This window comes from Trachymyrmex septentrionalis, unplaced genomic scaffold, assembly GCF_001594115.1.
Source record: "Trachymyrmex septentrionalis isolate Tsep2-gDNA-1 unplaced genomic scaffold, Tsep1.0 scaffold13, whole genome shotgun sequence".
NCBI classification, from domain to species: Eukaryota; Metazoa; Arthropoda; class Insecta; order Hymenoptera; family Formicidae; genus Trachymyrmex; species Trachymyrmex septentrionalis.
In genome coordinates this window covers 618,077-629,725 of record NW_017304438.1, presented here as the reverse complement: position 1 = coordinate 629,725, position 11,649 = coordinate 618,077, and the positions used below count along the sequence as shown (strand labels likewise).

Below are 11,649 nucleotides of genomic sequence, written 5' to 3'. Positions count from 1 at the left end.
TTTAGAAAACACAAGCGTAACTATATGACTAATGATGACATTGACATGAAATTTGCCACAGATGTCACTAACAGTAGTACCAACATAAAAATAAAAAAGTTTGCTCGAATCGATTAGCGCGGGAAGTTTAAATTAAAAATTCACCTTACTTTTTGATCACAGTAGTATGTATATATAGTCATTGATTAATTTATGTTTTATTAAGTCAAGAAAACATCGAAATCTATCTACAAGAATAGATAGGTAATACAGTTTAGAAAAAATACGTCGTGTAAGTTTCAGGAATAGAAGTTGAGAATTACATGCACTCAGATGATCAGTGAAATGTATATATTAAACAACATTCCTTTTTAGCATGCTTTTTAACTTGTGTCCGGTGTAATTATTTATGTTCTGATAAACAAAATATAAAATAATACATTTTAACTCTTAAGTTAATAATTAAGACGTATTGATCTCATATATAAGATACGTTGAGACTCACTAGAAATCACAACTAGTATTCTTAACTCTTATCCCTTAGCAATAGAATTATTACAATATATAAATCATAAAAAAGATTTAATAAAAATTATCTTAACTTTAATATGTAAATTGTTAAATAATAATTGTGTATCATTGTAACACGCTTTTTTTTTCATTTAATGCATAACATTAATATGCTAACTGTTGCATATGGATCAGAGTGACATTACATTTGCTGCTTTAAAAATAACGACACTTTTTAAGATCGAAAACAATTTTTTGGATCAAATTTTTATTCAAAATAAAATCTTTATTCAAAATCTCTTTTACAGTGATATAGAGATTTACACGATTAACAGTGTATCTCAAATAACTTTATCTTATTTTAAAATGATTATTGAGGGTGCTGGTTACAGTCTTTTGTCTTCAATGATGACTTTCTTTCGTCGATAATTAGTGTGCCCGATGAATACACCTGAGGCGTTGAGTGACTTGCCGCTCGGTGCGATTGACTCGTGATCTGTAGATCCAGGTTCAATCCCACCTGCGCCCACATACATAATTTTTCGCGTTAAGGAGCCAAAAATGATTCCATCTGGTGATTAAGAAATCTTTGATCATCAGCGACGTTCGGATTCAGCATTAAACTGTAGGTCCCATATACATATATCAGTGAATATATGTATGGAATCCTCTAGGCTGGATATTAGGCTAACAACCTAATTCCGATAAATAATCCATTGTTACGAAAATCTCATGAAAGGTAGACCCTGTCTCGTCTTGGGATGTTGCGTTATTGGATAGAAATGGATGATACACCTAATATTCGAATAAATGAATAAAAAATGAATGAAAATATCCATTCAAATACATTTCTTTTTTATTCATTAAGAAACGAATAAATACTTTTTCATTTCAATTAAATGAATATTTTTTTAGTACAATTATGAATATTTTTGTTTTCACATTTACTTCTACTCTGTATTGTCTGTACATAACTTGCAAGCCCGCAAGGAAACAGAAATCTGTAAAAACAATAAAACCGGCAGAGGAATCTTCCATCAGTGATGCTAGATGGCAGACTAGTGACGCGGCTTGCGTCTAATATAATTAAATAAATTGAGAATAAAAATATCATCTCAAATAAAAATTTATTATATAAAATTATGTTATCTCCAATGAAGACTTATGTAAAATTATACGTTGTACCAAATAGTGTACTTATAAATAAAAAATATATTGCTTTCTAAAATACATTTTAGAATATTTAGATTTCTAAGTCTTCCTCATCAAATCTAAATATTACAACGACAAAAATAATTAGAATTCATTTTTTACTTAAAATTATCAAAGTGCTAATTATACAATAGTTAAAGGATAACGATTGCTTATTGGAGCTTTCGGATAGGAGCTTCCAAAAACTTCTCGATTTTCTTGTCGCTTGACATATTACTACATTTTGATGCTCTGATTATGAACATGATAATTACCAATAAGATCATTTTCAAGATCAAATATTTAAAAACCGATTTTTTTCATATTTTTCGCGCGTTTCGTGCGTCCTTAAAGAAGAGGAGAGATAGGGGAATCGCTCAGCATAGAAGTCGTACGCCTCTAAGTAGAGAGGGAGGTGAGAAGTCGGTGCTTCTCGTGGAAGTCGGTGCTTCTCGTGGAAGTCGTGCGCTCCTAAGCAGAGGGGGAAGTGAGATGTGAGTTACTTCGCGTGAAAAGTCGTAAAAAAAATTGTACGTCCTATCCATCTTTCAGCACGTACTAATAAGCATACTGAGTAGGGACGCTTAGCCAGATTGCGCAGCAAATGATCATCAAAATGACCTTATCGGTAATTTTCATTATTATATTCCTAATCAGCATACCAAAATATAGTAGTACCAATCGACAAGAAAATCGGGGGATTCACCCTTTCAAAACTCCATCCGAGCTTTCTTTTTCAGTTTATATTTTGTTTGAATAGGTACTTAAGTGAATATACAAATACTCGTTAAATAATCATAGTTCTTTTATGAATAAATATCTTTGAAAATCCAAAATTTTGAATGAATATATGATTACATTTTTTTAACGTAAAAATTTTGAATAAATACAATTTGTAACTCAATTACAAATTTTTGTATTCATCGGGCGCATTATCGGTGAATGAAATTATTTATACTCGTAAACTCGGAATTACATTATTTGCATCAATCGATACGTTTTAATAACGTTACATATTAATATATCTTAGCACATAACCTTTACAAAAAAATATGATTGGGAACCAATTGTAAAGTCAGTATTGACTTTCAGTCATAACTGTTAATTGACGAATAGTAACTATTGAGCCATTAATAATAATGACTGGTTTCTCAATGGTAACCATTGACGCTTAAAGAATAGAATTGGAAGGATTAATAGTTATATACTATTGCAACTGTCAAACCTTCTTTGAATTATGAATAGTAACGATTGGAAAGACTAATGATTACTATTCATAAATAATTACTATTCATAAATAATAGTTATATTTTTTCATCAATTGTTGCTATTAAGTTGCAATAGTAACCATTAGTACTCTCAATCATACGCTTTATGCATGGTACAATTTAAAAATCATACGGTTGGAAACATTAATACTATTGCGACTCAATAGTAATGATTATCATTATTTAACTTAATGATAACCACAGAGAACTCAATTATTAGATACTAATCATAGTCCAATAGTTACTATTTATCAATTATGACTGAATGTCAATATCATACAACATTTAATGTCAATACCAAAAATAGTTATTACAATATTTAGTTAGTAAAATCTATGAATTTTTAAATTCACTTATGGATTAAATATTTTATCCTTATGTGTTCCTTTTGACAATATTAAACCAGATATGTCCCAGCTATACATGCATTAATGTTAGTGTTTGTGGATCATCAAAATGACGATTTCCGCGCAAAAGTCAAGCAACATTAGTTGAGATATAGCTTTGGATGGGTGATCAGTTGTGAGTATCATAAAATTAATTTTCGAATTCAGGGGGAAACCCTTTTTTATTACACGCCAATAATTACTATTCGCTAAATTACAGTTGACAAATATATTAATATTATTATATAACAATATTATACTATTAATCAATAGTAACTTACTTGGTCAACTATAATTTATGGTACTGGTTCCAAATCATATTTTTTCATAAGGGAATGATTCAAATGTCATGATAATATGGAACTTATATACATATATATACATGCATTAATGTTAGTGTTTGTATATATATATTCAACAAAAAGTTTTTGCTATTTTAAAAAAGTATCATTATTTTTTTAAGCAGAGTGTATATATGTAGTATTCATTTTAGGTAGCGCTTTATGATATATGATTGTGCAATACTGTGAGTGAACTCACGTGATAAAGGGAGATCATAACATGCCGGATCGTCTGGAAGCTTCATGAAGGGGGCTCAGATGGCCACGAATACAAAGCACAGAGAGAGAGGAAGCATGGCAGTAGAGACCCCAGTCAGTGTTGGTGACAATGGAGCTGATGCTGCACCTGCGACATCATACAATCATTCACCCACGCAATTCTACCATTCTCTCATTTTGTACATACATCTACGTTTACTACTACTTACCTAGGAAAAATTATGTTCTCTTATTAGCCTCGAAATGCTATACTTTAATATTAAACCGTTTATCACCCCGGCGTATCTCGTATTCAGAAGCGTGTGAAAATCACGATTAAAACTATTTTGTTGCTTATATATGCTATAGATATACCAATAAGTATTAAGTAGATTCAAAAATTATAAATCGCATAATTGTTCTTTTTTTATCAAGTAAGATAACTGGACCCAATATGGCGTATACTTAAAACGCCTTATTTGTAGGTAATTACACGATTAATTCAACAAATATTAATAGTAGCTCGTACAGGTTGTCCGAGCATTGTATCAGTTTATTTCTAAATCTATTCATTCTGTTATCGCCAATAAAGTAAATGCTGAATATCATGATTGTAATGTAATATTTCAGAGGTTTTAAGTATTAAGGGGTTACACTACCCAAGCGCATCGAAAAAAATAAGCTTTTTCGTGAATTTTTTTCTTGAATTCTAGGTGGTGGATCAAAACAAAAATTTAGGGCTTTATTACACATATATTAAAGTTCTCAAAAATATTTTTTATTTATATATGTATAACAAAATGGCGTCGTGGCAGTATAAAAAACAAAAAAAAATTTTTTTGTAGGAGAAAAACGGTGTGCACCGTTGCAGTCCTGGTGTGCCATGTGGAACAAAAAAAAAATTTTTTTCTTAATTTACAATAGTTTTTCCATAGAAGTACCGAGGATTTTTAATTTTGTTTAAAAATTCACAAATTTGTATGAGTTTAAATTTTTTTTTCATTTTTTAGCAAAAAAATCGACCTTAAATTGTTAACTGCAAACGTAATAATTTATCAATCATAAAAATCGTGTGTACTTCCACGGAAAATCTATTTAAGAAGTTGCAGTTAAAATTTCAAGTCAATCGGACAAAAATTGAGCGAGATACGGTGTACACCGATTCGTAAAACATAGTTTCGAGTAAAACGGAAAATAAAATAAAATTGTTTAAAACCTTAAAAATCGATTTTTTTTTTGCTTTACCTTTTTAGTCCGCAATTTCAGGGCCATACACGACTTCTTACACTTCACTGCTTCACTAATAATTGAAAAAACTGACACAAAGTTTATAATTCGATAACCGAAAGAAGCGTCAATGACTACCTGCGACCCTCTGTCCGAAATCCGCTCGGTCACGCTGCCACTGTAACGCGCATAACTTTCTCTATATTTGAAATATTTTTACCGGTCTAATCTTAAAATGTTCCTGACATTTCAGGCTTCAAAATAATGCAAAACAAAAAAAAAACCATTTTTTGAAAATTTCAGGGTGGTGTAACCCCTTAAGTAATTCCTATAGCTACCAAAAGATAGTCATTAATTTCAGTATTTCACGTTATTGTAACTCTACATTCAAACTTTACAACACTATGTCTTAAGACACTAATACGGCTCTCTGGCCGGTATTCATAGTTCTTACATTTGAGGTTGGTTTAAGTACAGTCTTAGAGTCTGAGCATAAGAATTGTGTGTCGTAACACTTACTTAGAAATTTAAATCGTAGACGTAAGTAACGCACAGGCTTTGGCATTTGATATACGATTTATTGCCGTCTCTTGGAGACACGGCAATAAGTTGTACGTCATACGTGAAAGTTTCTGCGTCTATAATTTAAGTCTAAGTAAGTGTTACGACAATTTTTAACCCTTAAGAAGTTATAAACCAATCAGAGGGCCGTATTAACATCTTAAGACATTACTTAAAGACAATCTTGAAATAAGAACAAACTATGAATACCACCCTCTGATTGGTTAGTGAGACCTCAAGACAGAACTTAAGACGATCTTGAACATAAGAACTAACTATGAATATGGTTTATATTTAGGCCCGTGTTCAAAACGCGCTTACAACGGTGTTAGCGAACCAATATGCTATAATTTACGTTACGCTTACTATAGAATTTTAAAGATAAAAGCGCGTTCTGAATACGGGCTTTAATTTATATCTTTATCACAAGATTTCGTTTATAATATTAAAAGAAGACTCTTTACAAAATAGAACCAATATAGCCAACCTAAGCCACTAATGCAATCACACATATTGATTATAATATTTTTTTGCACTCTTATTATTTAAGATCAAGGGTTCTAATTCACTTGCTAAACATCGTGAAAATGAGTAGATAAATAGATTCAACACATGAACATCCCGTCCGAAAAATGGACGCCATTTGGTATCCACTTCATGTCTTGATTATGTCCATGATGGAATGCCCAAAGGATGTCCGTTATACTAGTATGCCCCAATTATCTTGGTCTGAAATGGACATGTAATAGGCGTCCTTTAGATGGGACGCAATGAGCGTTTACAATACGAGATTAGCCAAATTTTACCAAATGTTATATTAATAACTTTAATGTAAACCTTGCTTAAAGAGGTTCTCGCGCTACTTCCTAGTCAATAGATAGTTTATTCATAATACATAATTCATAATACATAAAACAATAAAAATAATGGAAGAAAAAGATTATTAACAATATCTTATGCCATTATACATAATTATTGTTAATTTTATATGTTACTAAATATTTTCAAAATGACAAAATAAAAGTTGTAAGATTTGATGTATACGCATCGTCCATTTAATATATTCTAGCTTTTTTCATTAAAAAATATAAATTTCTTGTAAATTGTACAGTTAATTTAAATGAAACTTTACGGGAACAAACTTAAGTGTTCACTTTATAATTATACGATTTTTAAATTGCTGTCTTATACGCAAGTGTCTTAATTTAAGAGAGAATAACTACAGAATAAGATTATGTTTCCAACTTGTAATATAAAATTCTATAAATTTAGAATTAAATATTTTCAAAATAGTATGGTAAAAGAATGAAATTTTTTCTAGATATTATATTATTGATATTATTAACATTTGTATTACATTATATTGTCTTATATTTCATCAAACGCGAAAATCTCTTAAAAAAAGCTGATGAAAAACATTTAAAATTCCACCAAATCATGTTTTTGATTCGTATTTTTCAGAAGACTCAATATATTATCGATAAAAGTTAAATGTAGAATTTTCTATACATTCTACATACCTTACAAGTGAAAACCAAATGTTTAACAAAATGTATGAAAATATTATGAATAAGAACTATCTCTTTTGTCATTTTTAGGAAAAAATATGTTTAGGAGTCAATTGGAATTATTATTATTATTTTCAATCATAACTGTTGATTGATGAATAATAACTATTATTAAATTATACCAGTCATTATTAATTATCATTAATAGTGACTGGTTTGTCAATGGTAACGTACCATTGACGCTGAAAAAATATAGTTGAGAGGAACAAAAAAGTTACTGTTGCACTTTAATAAATTATCTTTTAATTATTGAATTACACAATATTGAAGCTAAACCTGCATTGTTAAATCAATGCATTATTAATCAATGAAATTTGATAAAATATTATCACAAAAATTGTCTCCTCGATTCTGTAAAATAAAATTTAAAAACGATCAGAACCGATCAAAAACTTGTTAAAGTACAAACTTCGAGCTTCAAAATGCTTCTTTAATTTTTTGCGAATATTTCATCGAATTTTAATGTTGGTTGTAAATTGATACTGTGAAATGATTGACCGACATATTTTCGGCATGTATAAGCATAAAAAGGTGTTCTAGATAAAAATGTTCCTCATTTAGACGTCTTACGACGTATTTAAACTGAAATCATGTATAGATCGCTGTCATGTAATGGTTTTCCTGTAAAACGTAGGGTGTTTCCAAACTTATATAGAGGATATTATATATATAATTCACATTGAATTGTTTTAAGCATTAGATCCAGCTTTAATCGTTATAGGCGTTTAATTTTTCAAAATTAATTAAAATATCTAATTTCAGTTAAGATCACCATACACTTATAAATATTTTGTAACAGAACAATTTCAGTTAAAAATATTCTTTAATTCTAAATATGAATCATTTTTGTATATCTTCAAAATGAGCGCTCAATAGACGTCAAATGGGCAATCATTGGCCGCTTTTCAAATATTAATGAGACATAGATATGAAATGGACGCCCGGAAAATTCTAGGACATCCTTCGAATGGCTATTGGACGCCCATGTGTTGTGTGGGAAGTAAGTAGATGAATTTATTGAAAAATAATTCATTTATATATTCTTATATGTCAATGAACAAATCAAAATATTACTCGTAATATACTAATGTCATAAAAGTAACATTGGCTTATTTTATTTTCCATCTTCCTAACATTTCTTTACGAAAAAAAGAGAAACATATACTTAAGATAGTACTAGCGCGATAATATCGTCCAAAAGTTTAATCTCGTTGCGGCGCTTGGGGGAGAGGAGGGGGAGGGGGGGCGATACCTCACTACAAATTTCTATTATAACACTAGACTGCGCTAACTCCCCACTTTTCTTTATCTAAAAGTGTTGCCCACGCAGTAAATACGCAAATAGAAAACCGTATAGAAAAGAGATGCCAACAGATCATATATGACTAGCCTCTTTGTGATTCTTAAGTATATGTATAAGGAAATGTCATGGCGATCAAATTTTTAATTTTCACGAACCACGTGCACCAGCCTATTTATTTCAGATTCTTTCATTTCACGCAAAAACGCTTGAATAAGCCTAATTTCGTTCATCCTGCGTGTATATATAATCTCTTTGAGTATATGAAAGTATGGCTGCATTCTGCATTTCGTTTCAGTGCAGTATTTAGTAGCCGTCATTTTGCTGGATATTGTACTGGAGAAGCGTTCCCAAATGATTGGATACTAGCTAATGACATCATACCTCGTTTATCAGAACAATTTTAGATTATGAGCAAATACTCGTGCGAGACTGAAATGTATAACGTCACTATCTAATCATCTGGGAACGCTTTTCCAGGGGATCGATTCTGTATCTTCAAACAAGGTGAAAATTACAAAAGTGAACAAATTTACTAGATGTTGACCATCATATTTATTAGTATTTTAGTAATTCGCTCACTTTTGTAATTTTCATTTCATTTCAAGATACAGAATCGATCCCCAGTACAGTATCCAGTAAAATGGTGGCTACTGGATACTGCACTAAAGTGAAATGGAAACGCAGCCATTATCTGATAACAGGAAAAGTGGGGAGTTAACAATCTAGTGTTATAATAGAGTCTGTGTATTTTAATGTGGCTTTTTATGTTGACGCTCGACACTCATTTTCAACGTCAAAACAGGTCACGTGATCAAAATTGATATTTGACGCTTGATATTCATCAATTTCGATCACGTGACTTATTTTAACGCCGAAAATGAGCGTCGAACGTCAAGCGTCGGCATGAAAAGGCATCTTCACTCCCGCCGGAGAAAAAAAACTTTCGATTGTGTCTTTCCAAGGCATATGCACACGCGGCAAGAAAATGAATATAGATAAACACAGATTGAGGCCAATATTACATGCGTCCGTTTTTTGTTGTACGATGAATTTTTCAAGTGTGTCAATTGACTGCACGACAGAGAAACTCTCGGATCTCTTTGTCCTTTAATCAATCGACAGACTCGAAAAAGTGTTGTACGACAAAAAACGGACGCATGTAATATTATCCTAACATCGATGCTGCCAGATGCTCACTGGTCGTCCCCTCTACTTTCCACCACTCCCTTCAGTCACCATCATATGCCAAAGAAAATCAAAACATTATGGAATTTTTACAATAACGTGAATCCAAATATGGTGAACGCTAAAATCACGTTATCCTTTTTTTTATTAGTTGTTAAGAAGAAAATAACTTGACCTTTTAGTGTTTACCGTAACTGGATAAACGGTATTGCAAGAACCTTCTATTGCGTTCTTTTTGCAGCTTTATTTTTCTAATTAAACGGTAAAAAATTATGACCTTTTTTTACAATATTCGTTTTATGTTCTTTTATCGCGTATTCGTTTTTTTGTAATAATCCTAAGAATGGTATGGCTATAATTAAAAATCTGACGTTAACTTGAGATGCTTTACATGTTAAAACTGCAAATTTTTATTGCAATTATCTCAAAAGCTAGATGGTCAATATGTTTCTAATTGCACACAAACATAGAGAGCACTTACTTCTATGTCAAATTTTGGTACATTCGTAAGAAAATCATTTTATACTAGTACTACCTTAAATCATATTAGGTACAACATTTAGATACGTATCTAGTACGCGCGGATGCTACTTTTTTAAAATCTTTGCATCTATACATATAAATACTTGAAACTTTAATATTTTTTATTAACATTCAGAAATGTTCTTTCTTTTGAATATAAACCACTAATTTTTAATTTTAAATTTAGTAAAAAATCAGATTAAAAAAATGAAAACATCGCAAACTTAATAGCAAAATTTAGGGCATATAGGGTCCGGTTACTTTATTTGATATTTTCTTTAGAGATAATTCTAGAATAAATGGCGCGTAATAACAAATAACTTCCTATTGTTTTATTAATATAATTTTCAACATCGTTCTTTATAGATGTGGCTCTATCCGCGTAGTATACGAGATACGAATTTAATATACATTTTTTAATAGTTGTCTTAACTTACATAATTCAATATATATTTTTTGATATTTCAAAATATTCTTATCGTTATATATATCCCTATAACCTTCTCTGCAATCACAAATGTTGACAACAGATTATGTTTACCAATTTGATGCAAATAGAAATATACTTTGTTATTGCTAGTATTGTTACTAAACTTCCACCAAATACGCTCCTAGATAGCCAAATTCCGAAAAAATCTTCTAAAATCTTGCTACAAATTTTGAAAACAAAAAACGCCAAATTTTATCCAAATTTTCTTGTACTCAAAACTGTCAGCAAATTGATGACAAGTAACAAGAAACAAAATTTACTGATATGAGACAACAAATTATCGACAAGAGCCAAGCAACTCACAGATAATTTAACAGTAAGTTGATGACAAAAGCTGACAAAAACCTTGCTGATCTAATTTTACGGCAAATTGTCGACAAAAATTAAGTATGCCACGAGATGGACTCGCTTCTCGTAAAAAGAAAACGCCCAGTCCTAGGTCCTACGCCCAGTATAAGAAGACGTATCCAAATCAAGTTGGCAACTCCCTTGGAAATTCCCAAACTCTTTCGAATGGAGCCTCCAAATGTTGTTTTGATTATTTTATAACTTTGTCGTATATATTTTTAGAATGAATCAATAATTATTGATTAACATCATATTCTAAAATACACACGATAATATTTCAGCAATAAACTAAATTGTTTGTATTTGGCATCATTCTGTTGGTGTATCTGGCTACAGATCTGGACTGTATTTGATGCTATTCTGTCAACACATTTGATTACAGATTTTAGTCTGCATTTGGTGTAGATCTGTCATCATATTGCTATTACCAAATCTACTTTAATATTGGTTTCAATTTGATTTCAGAATATGTTCTTCAGATATGGTTTACATTGCATCCTATTGTAGACACAGTAGGCTCTGGTTTTGGCACTTAATTCCATTAGAATTTAATGTCAATTTGGCAACGATTT

At 30.7% G+C, this 11,649-nt stretch overlaps 1 protein-coding gene across 5 annotated transcripts in view; it reads right to left on the bottom strand.

Annotated features, from left to right (window-relative positions):
• Nucleotides 1-11,649, bottom strand: part of LOC108756749 (cubilin) — a 77,340-nt gene that overhangs the window by 11,699 nt on the left and 53,992 nt on the right. For 2 of the 5 annotated variants that reach the window (XR_001939859.1, XR_001939860.1), the window contains exon 17: nt 3,875-4,021. The exons of the other annotated variants lie outside the window; for them this stretch is intronic. The gene's annotated coding sequence lies outside the window, so the exon portion shown is untranslated. The remainder of the gene's footprint in view (nt 1-3,874; nt 4,022-11,649) is intronic. 5 annotated transcript variants of the gene reach the window in all.